Below are 20,115 nucleotides of genomic sequence, written 5' to 3'. Positions count from 1 at the left end.
AATCATTGGGTGATAACTTGCGAGATTCGCTTTTTCAGAGATCGTCCCCTCCGTGTTGTGTCGTCTTTCGTTTACGAAGAAACCAACAATACTTAGCCGATTTTAGCAAATTATTCCGTGTTTCGTGTCATTTTAATGACAAAAATATGACTGACATGTTAATGAAAGTTTCATAAACATTGGTAATAATATGAAAATTTTATTATTGTATTATTGCCTCGTCGATATTCGGTCTCGGATCGAGTAATATTATCTGCCATTATTTCTGTAGTCAGTAGTAGATGTTTAATAGAGAAAAGATATATAGTTGTTTTATTGTAGATCCTAGGATATCATCAAAATGCTAAAATGTTCCTATTGTGAATATATTTTAATTGAAGAACAACACTTTCTCAACTATTATTGCGTTTTTCGATGATACAGGAAACATTTTATAATTGTACGAAAATCGGGATTCAAGTGCTGCGATAATGGAGATACATAAACAATTCCATATGTCGAAACTGAGGTCCTAGACGTGTCGAACGTAGAAAGGGACAATACGAGTCAAAGAGAAGGAAGGACTGACGATCAACAAATATGAACGACCTGTGATAAGCTGAACAGTTCAATTCAAAATTTAAATTTTCTTATTCTTGATTTGTGATGAAGCTTTTACCAACACGTTACTTACATTTTTATAATAAAAATATCATCAGACACTACATTGTTCGAAGCATATTTGCTAAGTCATTCGAATCGGAAAGATCTCAGAATATTGATCGTAAAGCGATATTCCGACATTCTGAACACATTATGTGTTTAAATAAATAATAAAATTTACCGTTTAAGTGGTTATCACGCAAAAGTAAGCGCAGTAGGCTAGGATTTCTAAACTTTATAAACGCAAGACTTTTGAACCATTGGATACTTATATTAGAAACATTCATATGTCGCCTCTATTCTCTGTTCATATGAGTACTATCAGAAAGTGTCGAAAAGGTTAGGGAGTATGGTGGTCAGAAACGAGATTTAACCGAGAAAACGCCGGCCGTTAATGTGTTAATTTAGAACATTAACAGATACAAAACACACGTGTGCATAATACGAATACTTTGTACTTACCAACTTTTCAAATTCATTCTTTCGGAAAGTGATACAGATGATATTGTCGATGTCGACTGTTGTTACATTCGATGTAGACGTAAATATTTTCTCACCGAATCAATCTCTGTAAGTGTATCACATAAAAACCTGAAGCAAACTACATATAAAAACGTAGGTATCGGGGATAACACTCTTGCAAATCTAAAATGATTCGGAGAAGGATATAGAAACAAACTGCTTCAATTATAGCCAAAATATAATTAATTATGTTAAAAAAAGTTGTATTGAATTCGTTCATTGGGTTCGGTTATCTGCGGTAGACGACAGACGAGTGAATCTGCGTAAAATTTGTTTTTCTCAAGATTCGTTACAAGTTCCAAGATAAGGATGGGGGTACCGCGCGGATTAGAATGTTTAAAATTCATTGGATGAGAAAGAATTGATGGAAGGAGAAGGTAAACGCTCACGCCTATTGGATATTCCATGATAGCAATAGACCAATTCAATTAGCCCTCAAAGCACGTAAAGTCGGAAAAAATTGCAGGTGGCAATATTTTTACACAAAAAGTCGCTATTTTATATTAAATAATGTTTTTATTTCCATGCGTTTGAAATCTTATTAATAAAATGTGTTTTATAGCATTGTCTGTCAGAAGACAAACGCTACCATCGTATACCATTCCAGAAATGGTGCTGATTGTGAGATTATAACCAATCTACCCCCATTGTCGATTCCTCCCTTAATTTTGTTGTCGTTTGTCTCTTGCTTTTCTTTGACAACGAGCGAACATGCCGTGTGACCGAATACAGAGCCGTTGGAGAACCGTTTTCGTTCATCTTCGCTAATAAAAGGCACACAGACAGTTATTAAATATGTTATATTTGCTAGATGATGTCTTTAATCAAGTTCGGAAAGGAGAAGGTTACCAATTCATTATTTATTCTCCTCGTATAAATCCATCGATTATTCTGCCAAGGATAGTTTAATCAAAATGAAATGGTTTGCATTTTGTAAAGAACTGGAGGTTGTAAAGATTTTTGTATTTTGTATATATTATTGTATTCTATATATCATTCTACATCTCTTTTACATCGAACATCGATACATGAATCAATCAGAATGAAACTTTTTGCATTTTGTTAATATGATTCCTGGATGCCGTTTGATTTCTTCACGGGAATAAATTATTCAGTATACGATGAATCTGTCACAAGACGGGTGATTATTTGGAATTAGCATACTTTTTCCTTTTCTTAAACTTTGCGTACTTTCTTATTTTGTTGCCTGTGAATCATTAATTGGAAATACGAACATCCGCGTCACCTCAGGGCCTGTCCCTACCTGATGTGAACGGAACGTAGGAGTTGGACTTTCTCCTTCTTAGAGACATACATTCACCGATTCGTTCAAATGTACTTTTCAACATATTGAATCAAGAATGCAAGTGGAAAATTAACAAAGTCGAGGTACATCAGCGAGGTATCCTATCACGTAATAGGAAGCGCAAGAACTCGCCGAAGTCGATGGGAAGAGGGAAGTGAATTGGACCCACGCATTCCAAGTAGATCGACATTCATTGTATCAGCAACTAATGGTCAGAACGAGACGAGTTTTTAAAATTTGGAATAGCTCATTGAGACATTTATAAATTCACAAGCGTAATTTGAAAATAAACTGATTCCAGTTTAAATATTTTTATTTGTTTACACTTCATGTTTAACTGTCGTCAGTAATTAATTGTCAATCTTAGTCATTAGCATTGCCTCTACATATTCTTATAACGAACAATGGAAAAGAAAAGAGTTATTACGTTACTTTTAAATTAGTACGTGCTCTGAATAATTGGCATTATAAGCATGCATTCATTTTGGTTTCCATTATTGAATTTTAGCAATTTTTATATTTTTAATATTGCCGTAACTGTTACATTCTTTACAATAAAAAACGTGTCCTTCTAAAAAGCTTAATGATCTGTCTTTCGTCTCTGGTATAATTTCGTAAATTGGTCAAGATTATCCTTATAATAACTATTGCAATAGGAAACAACACTTTTTATTATTTAGATTGTTTAATTTTGAATCCTAGTCTTTATACAGAAGTAATTGTATGTTACATTATAATATCTGTAATTTAGTCAGTTATGATTTATTATTGACTTTGGCTGTAACGAAACACACATGTTGTTTATCTGATGTGTATACTGACTGGTTATATTAAAATTTATATTTGAACGTATGTGTTATTATATGTGTGTTTTAGTGATTGTAGGAATAAAAATAATTACTTTAGTAGTAACTCAATATCTCGCCCTAATCTGTCATATTTCTCTATTCTTTATTTTATTTTATGCAAATTATTTTACGACGGAAATTGCAACATCATTGCAATATATATAACATTCTAGCTTAATGAAGGAATTTCTATTTGCAATTATGAATTATTTTCTTTGTTTTTAATTTGTGCTTCGAATTTAATGAATAGATTAGAACTTTTAGAACTCTGTCGTGTCTATGTCGAAGGTGGCATGCATTTGGAGAATTCTTATTAGATGTTCGATAATAATACAATTACATAATATGAACAAGTGTATGTCTGGTGTCATTCTCTCACTAGTCAATTTCAGAGGTCAATATTTCTAATCATATAACAATCCTAACGTCGAGTCTTTACGCATGATCTGTCATCAGAAATAAGACGGTTGTATATGTGTATAACAAGTGTATATATACATACACGAACGCAAAATGCAAACGAGCGTGTTGATCGATGACATTTCTCCTGAGTTAAATAGCGAGATGACTTTGCACGTTCAATAAAAAACAGTATTTCGTTTCGGAATGACGTAAGCAAATTATTAAAAAAAGATAAGCTGATTTGTTATTCCTGAATTTGTCTCAACGTTATCCACAACAAGTGACAGAAATAATTATGCATATTTAGGAAAACATGTAAAAGTGACCCTGAGACTTTTTAATGAAAAATATTTCAGAGGTTTTGAAGTTGTTGCAGTCGAAAATAAGGGTCGGTTTTCAAGAAAATAACGCGTATAAAATTTTGGCCAACCTGGTCACGTGTCACGTACTCATAGATTTCAACGATGTACCTTTTCTGAAAATTTGGTACTTTTAACTTACTGCATAGATTATCCTGTACGCATTTGAGCTTTTGGAACGTTGTCATTGGTTGTGTCATCATTTATTTTGCCTCTTTATGTAATCACGATCTTACGCGAATTTCTACAGTTAAGACCTTTGATCACCAAATATTAATAAGTTCGAATATTCCGATCTGTTCATTTCCGTGAAAAATGACCCTCAGTTTCTCTTTTAGCGATCTAAGGTACCTCCGAAACGGTACATTCAAGTAACAAATTTTGCAGTTTGGACACTACCCTTTATCCGAAACCTTTTTCATATTTTTTTGTAATGCAATTTATTTTAAATTCATCAATAATTAACTTTAGTTGAGAACATCTTTTTATCAGGTTGTCAGTAGTGTTTATTAGTTTGTAGCGGCCGTTGCGCTGGCCACCCTGTTTAAATAATTTGTACGGATTTAAATACCCAAATTGCGACAGTTTTGAACAGTACTGATTCATAAGTTTACAAAGGGCCGCATTTAATCCTTTCAAAAAGATTTTATATTGTTAGTAGATTTTTTATGCTTTCTTAATATGCTTTTAACTACTTCGCAACTACAAACGAGGCATTTCACGATTGTGGTAGAAATCGTTCATAGTCATACTACATCACGGACGAGATATCTTGTGCGCTTGCTTATTAAAACAAAAATTGCAATTACAGAAAAACAGAGTCACGGGACATCTCAACGTCGTTGTAGTGCGAATATTGTGTCTGGGGATAACATCGTCCGTAACAATACACAAACGATATTGTGTGGAGAATAAGCTGTTGGTGTCATCGCGCGAATGCTATCGTGCCGCTACACATGTCGTCCACGGTTACGAAAGGAGAGGAAATTGGAGTGCTCGCATTTATGGATCTGTTCCCGTACAAGTGCTGCACCATGCGGCCAAGTGCTAAGTTCAACTAAAATTAACGTGCAAAAGAATCTATAACATTAAAGATCTGCCCTGTTTTGTCGCAACTCAGCATATACAAGAACCTATGTATTTAAGCTTAAAGTTAGGAATCTACCCTATTTGGTTGTACACTACATAAACAAGAACCTGTTGGGTTTCACACTATGGAAACCTACTTAATCGTACGGGTTTACAGAAAAGTTCATATCTACTTTTCTGTCCGAGATAGTCAAGTATGAGAATAACAAAATGGCACAAGAATGAAGCTAATTAATAAATTGTACGTTGCCTTAGAATGAGAAATTTATCATTTGCTATATTTTTGGACCACAATACATATAACGCAGAGTTAAAAATAGTACAAAATGCCAATATAATAATTTGGTAACAAAAATAAAGAAAACAAATAATACATTTACAAATATTGGATATATCTAATATGTATGTATATTTCTATACCAATAGGGCTATAAAGGAAAACCATCCAAAATGGTTCAGTCAAAAACTTGTATTCTCTAAGTGTAGATTTCTGTCTTCGAAGAAATCCCAACTGCCCTTCGCCCTTTCTTTTGACTTTTGAGACCTCTTTTTCTTGATGTCTTTTCGACCACAGATCTTTCTGGGCTGTAACGAAGAGTTATTATATAAGAGTAACGAAGTAAAACGACTGTTTCGTGGGCTGACTTCATAGTGATTGTTTTGTCGCAATATATTTTTTAGTTTCCGTCTCTTAGCCCATCTTTTTGCAACTTTATCTTCTCCGTAGTTGAGCATGTATTTTGACCTTACATAATTGTTCCTACCTCAAGATATCTAACCTCTTCAACTTTTTATGCAATTGATCTCTGGACTTGGGTTCTTCCGAGGTTTTATTTGACATATTTTATTTGTGCCTGCAAATTTTCATTTTCTTTCAACAGCCGAGCATGTCCATTTTGCAATTCTATTTGTCAGAATGTTTTCCCTAGGCTTTCCTTAATATGAACGTCACAGCTTGTCTGCGATTGAATTGCTAGTCGTTCAATCGAATCATTATTTTCAGCGAATCTTAGCGGTAGTCTTGTATAGTCTAGCATTGGTATATTACCAAATAATTCATTTTCTTCTTCTTCTTATTTTATCCTCCCTTCATCCCTCTTCTTGGTATTGTTGGTAGCGCTAGTACTTGCATTGATGTCGTTCTTCTCGCTCTTGCCCTTCTTTTCTGATCAGCTGTTTTTTGATAACGTGCTGTCTTCCTTGTACATCTTCCCTTTCTCTTTTATTTTATAATAAATTTGTTGGTTGTTCGGATACAGTATGCTTTTTCATCTATTCGTATTTTTTGTCTGATGATTTCGGGTAAATAACGATCGACACGGATCCATGTTTCTTAAAGTGGCGCTGTCATAATATTTTAGGAAGAGATTACCTGTTAAAAGAATAGTTCATATAAATAATAAGCGAAAGTAACATAGATAAAACGTGTAAAGCACATTGATGTCAAGAGACAAGGTATCTCGTTTCATATTAAAATTGCCTAACTGAGAGGAAACCAGATACAGATCTCGTAGAGTACTTTATTTGGCATTTACTACCATCTGAGATAAAAAAATTACAATGTGTATACATTTTGGGTGAAAACTTGCGAGACTCGCTTTTTCAGCGATCGTCTCCTGATTGTGTCGCCTTTCGTTTACGAAGGAACCTACGATACTAAGCCTATACTATAATTTAACAAATTATATCGTGTTTCGTGTCATTCTGATTTCACAAATATGACGGACATGTTGATGAAAGTTTCATAAATATTGGTAGTAATATAAAAGTTTTATTGTTATATTGTCGTCGATATTCGGTCTCGGATCGAGTAATACTATCTGCCATTATTTCTGTAGTCAGTAGTAGATGTTTAATAGAGAAAAGGTACATAGTTATTTTATTGTAAATCCTAGGATATCATTAAAATGCGAAAATGTTCCTACTGTGGCTGGCTAAACTTCGTCTGCAGACACAACTCTTTCTCAACTGTTATTGCGTTTTTTGATGACACAGGAAACATTTCGCAACTGTACGAAAATCGGCATCCAAGTGTTGCGATAATGGAGATACATAAACAATTCCATATGTCGAAACTGAGGTCCTAGACGTGTCGAACGTAGAAAGGGACAATGCGAGTGAAGACAAGGAGGGACTGAGAATCAACAAATATGAACAACCTGTGATAAACTGAGTAGTTCAATTCAAAATTTAAATTTTCTTATTCTTGATTTGTGATGAAACTTTTACCAACACGTTACTTACATTTTTATAATAAAAATATCATCAGACACTACATTGTTCGAAGCATATTTGCTAACTCATTTTAATCGGAAAGATCTCACAATATTGATCGCATAGCGATATTCCGTTATTCTGAATACATTATGTGTTTAAATAAACAATAAAATTTACCGTTTAAATGGCTATCACGTAAAAGTAAGCTATGCAGTAGGCTAAAGTACCAAACTTTATAAACGCAAGACTTTTGAACCATTGGATACTTATATTAGAAACATTCATATGTCGTCTCTGTTCTCTGTTCATATGAGTACTATCAGAAAGTGTCGAAAATGTTAGGGAGGATAGTGGTCAGAAACAAGATTTAACCGAACAAATAGCAGCCGCTAATGTTTTAATATAAAACATTGACAGATACAACACACACGTATGCACAGTGCGAATATTTTGTACTTACCAACTTTTCAAATTCATTCCTTATGAAGGGGATTGTCTTCTTTCGGAAAGTGATACAGGTGATATTCTCAATATCGGCTGCTGTTACATGCGATGTAGACTTAAATATTTTCTCACTGAACCATTCTCCGCAAGTTAATGATGTAAAAACTTGGGGCAATCTCCCGAAAATTACGCTGGATTCGGGGAATATGACGTCGAAGATAGAAAAAAAGGTAAAAAAGGAAATACAAAAAGAAAAAATTAAATAAGACATAAATAGCTCTATATACATTATTAGTTTTGGTTTTATATTGGACAAACATTAGATTCGGTTATGTACGGTACACGACAGACGAGTAAATCTGAGTAAAATTTGATTTTCCCAAGATTCGTTAGAAGTTCCGAGATAAGGATGGGGATACCACGCGGATTGGAATGTTTGCAAATTCATTGGATGAGAAAGGATTGATGGAAGAAGAAGGTAAACGCTCACGTCTATTGGTTACCCTAAGATAGCAATTGACCAATTCAATTAGCCTTCAAAACACGTAAAGTCGGGAAAAATTCCAGGTGGCAATATTTTTACACAAAAGGTGGCTTTTTTATATTGAAAATTTTTTTTATTGCCATGCCTTTGAAATCTTATTAATAAAATGTGTTTTATAGCATTGTCTGCCAGAAGACAAACGCTACCCCACCATCGTATACCATTCCAGAAATGGTGCTGATTGTGAGATTATAACCAATCCACTCCCATTGTCAGTTACTCCCTAAATTATGTTGTCGTTTGTCTCTTGCTTTTCTTCGACAACGAACGAACATGCCGTTCACAGAGCCGTTGGAGAACCGTTTTTCTTCTTCTTCGATAGTAAACAGCTCACAGACAGTTAGTAAATATGTTACAATTTCTAGATGATGTCTTTAATCAGGTTCGGAAAGGGGAAGGTTACGAATTCAATATTTATTCCTTTTACATAAAACCATCGATTATTCTGCCAAGTATAGTTTAATCAAAATGAAATCGTTTGCATTTTGTAAAGAACTGGAGGTTGTAAAGATTTTTGTATTTTATATATATTATTGTGTTCTATATATCATTCTACGTCGGATGAATGTTCCACATCGAACATCGATCTAAAGTTTTACATTCATTCTTATTTTTTTGCTCGTCTCACTTTATGCAAATTCTTATATTATCTGATCAATTGATTTCTCAATTTGTGTTGATATAAGAATGTTTGCAAAATTTATATGAACGAAATAAATAACAATGAATGTACAATTTTAAATTAAATTTTGAAAACTGTCATGTGACCGGGCCTGGTATATATCGTGTTAATTTACTTTTAACCATGAACAAGATATATTACGATACGATATTGTTAATGCGATAATACGGTTGAGTCATTTCGCGATTATGATACAATATCGTTCACAGTCATACTACGTCATGTATGAGATATCTCGCATTTGCTTATTATAACAAAAGTTGTAATAATAAAGAAACACACCCACGGCACATCTTACCGATGGTGTAGTACGAATATTGCGTCGGGGGATAACATCTTCCGAAACAATACACAAACGATATTGTGTAGAGAATAAGCTGTTCGTGTCATCGCGCGAATGCTATCGTGCCGCTACACATGCCGTCCATGGTTACGAACAGAGAGGAAATTGGAGTGCTAGCGCTTTTGGATCTGCTTGTTCCCGAACTGGTGCCGCACCATGCGGCTAAGTGATAAGTTCAACTCAAATTAACGTACGAAAGGATCTATAAAATTAAAGATCTGCCATGCTTGGTGGCAATTTAGCATATACAAGAACTATGTATTTAAGCTGAATTTTAGGGATCCTACCCTAATTGGTTGTACACTAACATAAACAAGAATCTGTCGGGTTTCACACTTTGGAAACCTATTTAATCGTGCGGTTTTACAGAAAAGTTCATATCAACTTTTTTACCTGAGATAGACAAGTATGAGAATAACAAAATGGCGCAAAATGAAGCTAATTAATGAATTGTACGCTGCCTTAAAAAGAGAAATTACTATATTTTTGAACAATGATACATACAAAGTAGAGTTAAAAATAGTACAGAATGCCGATATAATAATTTAATAACAAAAAACAAAAAAAATAAATAATACATTTACAAATATTGGACATATCTAATATGTACATATATCTCTATACCGATAGACTATTCTATAAAGGGAAACCATCCAAAATAATTCAGTCAAAGACGTGTATTATGTAAGTGTAGATTTCTGTCTTAAAAGAAATGTCAACTGCTCTTCGCCTTTTCTTTTGACTTTTGAGACCTGCGTCTTTCTTTCTTGATGTCGTCCGGCCCCGGGCCTTCCACCGCTGTATCGAAAAGTTATTCTTTAGATTCTCCTGGAAACATTGAAAGAACCGATTCTTCAGAAACTATGGAATTCAAAAAACAATAGTTTCACAGGCTGGCGGCATAGCGATCGTTTTGCTTCATCTTACGAATAAAAGAGTTTCCGGGATCAACAGGAAACAGCATCTTCGCTCTCTACGACGAAGCGTCCTCTTTTTGGGAGAAGATGTCGTGATTCATTTTCAAGGAATGTTTTAGTTGTACAATTTCTACTGGTGCAGTCAATTTTTTAATTTCTGTCTCTCAGCCTATCGCTTTACAATTTTTTCTTCACCGAACTTGAGCATGTATTTTGACCTTACATAAATGCTTCCACCTCAAGACATCTAATCTCCTCAACTTCTCACGCAATTGATTTCTGGACATTTCGGTTCTTTAGAGGTTTTATTTGACATATTTTATTTGTGCTTCCAAATTTTTATTTTCTTTCAAGAGCAGAGCATGTTCATTTTGCAATTCTATTTCTCGGAATGTTTTCCATAGGCTTCCCTTAATATGAACGTCGCGGCATGTCTGCGATTGAATTGCTAGTCGTTCAATCGAATCGTCATTTTTAGCGAATCTTAACGGTAGTCTTGTATAGTATAGCATTGGTGTATTAACAATAATTCATTTTCTTCTTATTATTTTATCCCACCTTCATCCGCTCTTGCTATTGCTGGTAGTGATAGTAGTTGCATTGATGTCGTCCTTCTTCCTCTTGCCCTTCTTTTCTGATCAGCTGTTTTTCGATAACGTGCTGTCTTTCTTGTAAAATTTCTCTTTCTCTTTTATTTTGTAATAAATTTGTTGGTTGTTCGGTGCAGTATGATTTCTCTTGCATTCGTATTTTTTGTATAACATTATTGTAAGATTTCGAGTAAACAATAATCAGTACAGACATCCATGCTTCTTAATGTTGCGCTGGTATAACACTTTAGGAGGAGATTGCCTGTTAAAAGAATAGTACATATTAATAATAAGCGAAAGTAACATGGATAAAACGAGGAAAGCATATTGCGGTCGGGAGACAAGGTATCTCGTTTTATATTAAAATTGCCTGACTGAGAGGAAACCAGATACAAATCTCGCATAGTACTTTATTATTATACATCGAAGATATCAGATATTGAAGAAAAAACTGAGCTGTTTGTGGAACAGAAACGGATTCGCCTGCTTGCTCCGACGTTTCGGGGCGCGCAGGGACGTAAAATCATTGGGTGATAACTTGCGAGATTCGCTTTTTCAGAGATCGTCCCCTCCGTGTTGTGTCGTCTTTCGTTTACGAAGAAACCTACGATACTTAGCCAATTTTTACAAATTATATCGTGTTTCGCTTCATTTTAATTACAAAAAATATGACGGACATGTTGATGAAAGATTCATAAATATTGGTAATAATATGAAAGTTTTATTATTGTATTGTTGCCTCGTCGATATTCGGTCTCGGATCGAGTAATACTATCTGCCATTATTTCTGTACTCAGTAGTAGATGTTTAATAGAGAAAAGATATATAGTTGTTTTATTGTAGATCCTAGGATATCATCAAAATGCTAAAATGTTCCTATTGTGAATATATTTTAATTGAAGGACTGGCTAAACTCCGTCTGCAGACACAACACTTTCTTAACTGTTATTGCGTTTTTTGAAGATACAGGAAACATTTTAGAATTGTACGAAAATCGGGATTCAAGTGCTGCGATAATGGAGATACATAAACAATTCCATATGTCGAAACTGAGGTCCTAGACGTGTCGAACGTAGAAAGGTGCAATGCGAGTGAAAGAGAAGGAGGGACTGATGATCAACAAATATGAACTACCTGTGATAAGCTGAATAGTTCAATTTAAAATTTAAATTTTCTTATTCTTGATTTATGATGAAGCTTTTACCAACACGTTACTTACATTTTTATAATAAAAATATCATCAGATACTACATTGTTCGAAGCATATTTGCTAACTCATTTGAATCGGAAAGATCTCACAATATTGATCGTAAAGCGATATTCCGACATTCTGAACACATTATGCGTTTAAATAAATAATAAAATTTACCGTCTAAAAAAGTAAAAGGTTATCACGTAAAAGTAAGCGCAGTAGGCTAAGATTTAAACTTTATAAACGCAAGACTTTTGAACCATTGGATACTTATATTAGAAACATTCATATGTCGCCTCTATTCTCTGTACATGTGAGTACTACCAGAAAGTGTCGAAAATGTTAGGGAGGATGGTGATCAGAAACGATATTTAACCGAGAAAATACCGGCCGCTAGTGTTTTAATATAAAACATTAACAGATATAACACACACGTATGCACAGTACGAATACTATGTACTTACAACTTTTCAAATTCATTCCTTATGAAGGGGATTGCCTTCTTTAGAAAAGTGATACAGATGATATTCGCGATGTCGATTGTTGTTACACTCGATGTAGACGTAAATATTTTCTCACCGAAGCATGCTCCGCAAGTGTCGTATGATTAGTGGAATTTGACGTAGCAAATAGATATAAGTCCGGAGAAGAACATAAAGCAAGACAAAATCAAATACACCATAAATAAATACATATATATAATTAGGTTCTTCTTCGACAAACATTAGGTTCGGTTATGTGCGGTAGACGACAGACGAGTAAATCTGGGTAAAATTTGTTTTTCCCAAGATTCGTTAGAAGTTCCAAGGTAAGGATGGGGGTACCACGCGGATTGGAATGTTTGCAAATTCATTGGATGAGAAAGAATTGATGGAAGAAGAAGGTAAACGCTCACGTCTATTGGTTACCCTAAGATAGCAATCGGCCAATTTAATTAGCTTACAAAACACGTAAAGTCGGAAAAAATTGCAGGTGGCAATATTTTTACACAAAAGGTGGCTTTTTTATATTGAAAATTTTTTTTATTGCCATGCTTTTGAAATCTTAATAAAATGTGTTTTATAGCATTGTCTGCCAGAAGACAAACGCTACCCCACCATCGTATACCATTCCAAAAATGGTGCTGATTGTGAGATTATAACCAATCCACTCCCATTGTCAATTCCTCCCTAAATTATGTTGTCGTTTGTCTCTTGCTTTTCTTCGACAACGAACGAACATGCCGTTCACAGAGCCGTTGGAGAACCGTTTTTCTTCTTCTTCGATAGTAAACAGCTCACAGACAGTTAGTAAATATGTTATATTTGCTAGATGATGTCTTTAATCAAGTTCGGAAAGGGGAAGGTTACGAATTCAATATTTATTCTTCTTATATAAAGCCATCGATTATTCTGCCAAGGATAGTTTAATCAAAATGAAATCTTTTGCATTTTGTAAAGAAGTGGAGGTTGTAAAGATTTTTGTATTTTATATACAGCGTGCCTGGCAACTGGTGGTACAAGCGGAAAGGGGGTGATTCTATACGAAAAAAGAAGTCGAAAGTATAGAATAAACACTTTTTTTTTTAATTTTTCCATCAAGACAACGATCTACAGTGAGATCCGTTATAACGTACCGCACGCGTACCGAGCGAAAATTCAAAATCGATTTTCTCGAAAACAAAGCCTCAAACGAAATCTTTTCATTGTATATTTTCGACTACTTTCTCGAGTAGAATCGCCCCCTTTCCGATTGTACCACCAGTTACCAACCACCCTGTATATTATTGTATTCTATATATCATTCTACGTCGGCTGAATGTTCTACATCGAACATCGATACATGAATCAATCAGAATGAAACTTTTTGCATTTTGTTAATATGATTCCTCCATACCGTTTGAAAAAATGTTTGGCTTCTTCACGGGAAGAAATATTCAGTAAACGTCGAATTTTTCACGAAATTTATAAAAACAAATTTTACGCAGATTTAGTCTTTCATCTACCGCAGACAACGAAATATATACGTAGCACAAATAATTATTTCATGGACTGAGTTGTCTTTCTTGGTTAAAAATTTTCCAGCTAAAATGTAGTATCGTGGACGAAAGGCCTAAGAAATATCGGGTGAACTATGAACAATGTCGCGAGAGCCGAGGCGTCGTCGGGCCCATCAATGTGTCATCGGTCTTTTCAAGTGCATAGTTTCGTGGAAAAGACCTACGTGACCCTGGCCACGAGCGCCTGCAGAACACGTGTGCGGTGGGCCTAGGAAAAAGACAACAGAATGCGGCAACGGCCAGAGAGTTAGTCGAAAAGCAGAGAGTTAGTCGAAAAGCAGAGAGTGCGAGTCGAGAAGCAGAGTGCGAGCTGAGCGGAGACAGAGGTTGCGAGTGGCGTTGCCGAGAGAGTGTGGATTGCGCTGTTTTCTGTGCGTTTGGCGTGAATAGTTCAGGTTGAACAACAATCGTCTTTTTCTGTCTGATTAACATCTCTATTGTCCACTCTTTGTAAACACATTATATCACGATATTACAAAAATATCTATGCCTAATGTCAATTGCCATTCGTTTTTATTTTGTTAAGTACTTTAAATTATGTGTTTATTAACTTGCATTTTACTTTTGTAGATACGTCCTCACGGATGTGCGCGTTGTTTTTTGTAGCTTATTTCAAGCTCTTATGGCATAGATTTGCAGAAAGAGGATAGGTCAGTGGATATTCGCGCCTATGCAATAGCGGTTCATAAGAATGGCACCAACTGTACCATTTTCCGAAAGAAGAGGATGTCATTCGTAAATAATTTCAAAAGTTGGTAGATACATGGTGTTCGTACTCTGCATACGTATGTTTTGTATTTGTCAATGTCCTACATTAGCAAATTAGCATATTAAAGTCCGGCATTTTTTCGGCACTTATACGAATAGAAAATACGGACAACATATAAAAGTTTTTAACTTAGGAACCCATCGGTTCAAAATTTTCACATATTTAAAGTTCGGTATTTTTAGACTACTGTATGATTTATTTTCATGTGACAACCACTCAGACGGCAAATATTATTATTTATTGAAACGCATATTGTATTCAGAATATCACTTTGCTGCGCACAAAGCAGATGTTTTGCAGTACAACAATACGTTTTTAAAACTTTCCAGTTATTAGAAACAGTTTTAAAAAACCACCACTATTTATGGACAAGGACAACCTAACGGCGCGGAATTGTTTGGAATTAGCATACTTTTTCCTTTTCTTGAACTTTGCGTACTTTGTTATTTTAATGCCTGTGAATTATTAATTGGAAACTCGAACATCCCCATCACCTCAGCGCATATCCCTAACTGATGTTAACGGAACGTAGGAGTTGGACTTTCTCCTTCTTAGAGACATACATTCACCGATTCGTTCAAATGTACTTTTCAACATATTGAATCAAGAATGTAAGTGGAAAATTAACAAAGTCGAGGTACATCAGCGAGGTATCCTATCACGTAATAGGAAGCGCAAGGACTCGCCGAAGTCGATGGGAAGAGGGGAGTGAATTGGACCCACGCATTCCAAGTAGATCGACATTCATTGTATCAGCAACTAATGGTCATAACGAGACGAGTTTTTAAAATTTGGAATAGCTCATTGAGACATTTATAAATTCACAAGCGTAATTTGAAAATAAACTGATTCCAGTTTAAATATTTTTATTTGTTTACACTTCATGTTTAACTGTCGTCAGTTATTTATTGTCAATTTTAGTCATTAGCATTATCTCTACATGTTCTTATAACGAACAATAGAAAAATAGAATTATTAAGTTATTACTGACATTAAACCTAGCAGCGCGGTCAAATTAACCACTCTTGGAACTTCTACTTTATCTAATTATACGGAATTTATTTTACATTATAGGGAAGAACAAGCATTTAGAGCATTGGGAACTAAGAGGGAGCTAGATGCAACAGAACTAGATGCATTTATTTCTGTGCTATATGTCCGCGGTGCATATCAGGTAATAAATTTAGATGTCTCGTATTTGTGGAATAAAATTAGGAGACAAAAACAATGTGCAGGAATGACTCCTGAAATTATGAGATTTATACGATTTGACAAGAAGAGTGAGTGAAGCCAACGTTTACGAACCAATAAATTTGCAATGGTATCTACAGTATGAGCCAATTTACAGAGAATTCACAAAATTGTTATAAACCTAGTACATAGATTACTTTTATATAAAAAATCGCGAGAAAAAAAGCATGCAATAACACTATCCACAAGTTCAGATTCATTACTACAAAATATTTGTCAAGTAAAAAACTGTAACAATTAGAAAATTACGAAAATTTGTTTAAGATATAGGAAATATATTTGCGGCAAATGTATATTTGATAATAAAATAATTTATAAAAATGCATCTAAGTTGAATAAGATATACCTCTATATAAATAAAAGTGTAATTTTATTTAAGACTATAATTGAAATTAAACAAAAGTAAATTTGGGCGAAATTTTATGAAAGTTCATCATTTTATATACATTTAGTTATAAATTAACCATTATCTAAGATAAATCGTAAAAACTATTCCTCCTTTCATCACCGGTCATTTTGACCGCACACGGTAGCATACATATACACGAAGTGTCGGTAGGTTTAGTGTTAAATGATTAAACGCTCTTAATTACTGTCATAACAATTATGCATTTATTTCGGTTTGCATTATTGAATTTTATTAATTCTTATATTTTTAATATTATCGTAACTGTTACATTCTGTATACTACAAACGTGTTCTTATAAAAAGTAAAATGATCTCTCTTTCGTCCCTGGTAAAATATGTCAGGAGTTAAATACGGATTTGAAAACGAACTAAATTACGACAATTTAGAAAAATATTGATTCATAAGTTTACTTATGTCCGATTTCAATCTTTTCAAAAAGATCAGATCAAATGACCGGCTTCAATGTTTGATCTAAATTTTTACATTCATTCTTATTTTTTTGCTCGTCTCACTTTATGCAAATTCTTATATTATCTGATCAATTGATTTCTCAATTTGTGTTAATATAAGAATGTTTGCAAAATTTATATGAACGAAATAAATAACAATGAATGTACAATTTTAAATTAAATTTTGAAAACTGTCATGTGACCGGGCCTGGTAAGGATAGTGTTAATTTACTTTTAGCCATGAACAAGATATATTACGATACGATATTGTTGATACGGTAATACGGCTGAGTCATTTCGCGATTACAACACAAAATCGTTCACTCTCATACTACGTTATGGACGAGATGTCTGGTGCATTTGCTTATTATAACAAAAGTTGTAATATTAAAGAAATACACCCACCGCACATCTTACCAATGGTGTAGTACGAATATTGCGTCGGGGGATAACATCTTCCGAAACAATATACAAACAGTATTGTGTTGCGAATAAGCTATTGGTGTCATCGTGGGAATGGTATCGTGCCGTTACATATGTCGTCCATGGTTACGAACAGAGAGGAAATTGGAGTTCAACTGAAATTAACACGCAAAAGGATCTATAACATTAAAGACCTACCCTGCTTTGTCGTAATTTAGCATATACAAGAACCTTTGTATTTAACCTTAAAATTAGGGATTTACCCGATTAGGTTGTATGCTGACATAAACAAGAACACACTACGGAAACCTATTTATTCGTACGTTGCCTAAGAAAGAGAACTTAATCGTTTACTATATTTTTGAACGATGATATATATCAACTAGAGTTAAAAATAATAAAAAATGTTAAAATAATAATTTAAAATACGAAACAAAAAACATAAATAATACATTTACAAATATTGGACATATCTAATATCTATGTATCTCTATACCAATAGACTATTCTATAAAGGGAAACCATCCAAAATAAGTCAGTCAAAGACGTGTATTATATAGATGTAGATTTCTGTCTTAAAAGAAATCCCAACTGCTCTTCGCCTTTTCTTTTGACTTTTGAGACCTGCGTCTATTCTTTGTTGATGTCGTCCTGCCTCGGACATTCCTTCGCTGTATCGAAACGTTATTCCTTGAATGCTTCTAGAATCATTGAAGGAATCGATTCTTCAGGAACTACGGAATTCATAAAACGATTGTTTCACAGGCTGACTTTATAGCGATCGTTTTGCTTCATCTTACGAATAAAAGAGTTTCCGGGGTCAGCAGGAAACAACATCTTCGCTCTCTAGGATGAAGCGTCCTCTTTTTGGGGGAAGATGTCGTGATTTATCTTGAAGGAACTTTTTAGTTGTACAATTTTTACTGATGCAGTAAATTTTTTAGTTTCTGTCTCTCAGCCTATCGCTTTGCAACTTTTTCTTCACCGAACTTGAGCACGTATTTTGACCTTACATAAATGCTTCCACCTTAAGACATCTAACCTCTTCAACTTTTCACGCAATTGATTTCTGGATATTTCGGTTCTTTAGAGGTTTATTATATTATATATATTATTTAGAGGTTCATATTTTATTTGTGTTTTCAAATTTTTATTTTATTTCAACAGTTGAGCATGTTCATTTTGCAATTCTATTTCTCGGAATGTTTTCCTTAGGCTTTCCTTAATATGAATGTCGCAGCTTGTCTGGGATTAAATTGCTAGTCGTTCAATCGAATCGTCATTTTCAGCGAATCTTAACGGTACTCTTGTATAGTCTAGCATTGGTGTATTACCAAATAATTCATTTTCATCTTATTATTATTTTATCCCTCCTTCATCTGCCTCTTGTTAATGTTGGTAGCGGTACTGGTTGCATAGATGTCGCTCTTCTTGCTTTTGCCCTTCTTTTCTGATCAGTTGTTTTTCGATAACGCGCTGTCTTTCTTGTACATCTCCTCTTTCTCTTTTATTTTGTAATAAATTTATTGGTTATTCGGATACAGTATGATTTCTCTTCTATTCGTATTTTTTGTACGATTTTGTTTGATGATTTCGGGTAAACAATGATCGGCACGGACATCCATGCTTCTTAAAGAGTCGCAGGTATAATATGTTAGGAAGAGATTGCCTGTTAAAAGAATAGTACATATTAATAATACGCGAAAGTAACATAGATGAAACGAGTAATGCACATTGATGTCAAGAGACAAGGTATCTTGTTTTATATTAAAATTGCCTGACTCAGAGGAAACCAGATACAAATCTCGTATAGTACTTTATTATTATACATCGAAGATATCAGTTATTGAAGAAACAAACTGAGCTGTATGTGGAACAGAAACGGATTCGCCTGCTTGCTCCGAAGTTTCGGGGCGCGCAGAGACGTAAAATCATTGGGTGATAACTTGCGAGACTCGCTTTTTCAGCTATCGCTCCTTCCTTATTGTTTCGTCTTTCGCTTACGAAGAAACCGACGATACTTAGCCGATTTTAACGAATTATATCGTGTTTCGCTTCATTTTAATTACAAAAAATATGACCGACATGAAGGACGGATGAAGGATTCATAAATATTGGTAATAATATGAAAGTTTTATTGTTGTATTGATGCCTCGTCGACATTCGGTCTCGGATCGAGTAATACTATCTGCCATTATTTCTGTAGTCAGTAGTAGATGTTTAATAGAGAAAATATATATAGTTGTTTTATTGTATATCCTAGGATATCATCAAACTGCTAAAATGTTCCTACTGTGAATATATTTTAATTGAAGGACTGGCTAAACTTCGTCTGCAGACACAACACTTTCTCAACTGTTATTGCGTTTTTTGAAGATACAGGAAGCATGTTGGAATTGTACGAAAATCGGGATTCAAGTGTTGCGACAATGGAGACACATAAACAATTCTATATGTCGAAACTGAGATCCTAGACGTGTCGAACGTAGAAAGGTGCAATGCGAGTGAAAGACAAGGAGGGACACAGAGAATCAACAAATATCAACGACCTGTGATAAACGGAGTAGTTCGATTCAAAATTTAAATTTTCTTATTCTTGATTTGTGATGAAACTTTTACCAACACGTTACTTACATTTTTATAATAAAAATATCATCAGACACTACATTGTTCGAAGCA

At 34.3% G+C, this 20,115-nt stretch overlaps 1 long non-coding RNA gene across 2 annotated transcripts in view; it reads right to left on the bottom strand.

The window, feature by feature from the left end:
• Positions 1-18,541, bottom strand: part of LOC126875017 (uncharacterized) — an 87,615-nt gene extending 69,074 nt beyond the window's left edge. The window contains exon 1 of one of the 2 annotated variants that reach the window (XR_007693175.1): positions 18,099-18,541. This is a non-coding gene — a long non-coding RNA (uncharacterized LOC126875017). Of the gene's footprint in view, positions 1-4,221; positions 4,655-18,098 lie in introns of those variants that run through there. The other variant, XR_007693173.1, reaches the window with a different exon arrangement.
• Between the last annotated feature and the right edge of the window lie 1,574 nt (positions 18,542-20,115).

Source organism: Bombus huntii, chromosome 17 (assembly GCF_024542735.1).
Source record: "Bombus huntii isolate Logan2020A chromosome 17, iyBomHunt1.1, whole genome shotgun sequence".
Classification (NCBI taxonomy): Eukaryota; Metazoa; Arthropoda; class Insecta; order Hymenoptera; family Apidae; genus Bombus; species Bombus huntii.
This window is presented reverse-complemented; position numbering and strand designations above follow the sequence as displayed.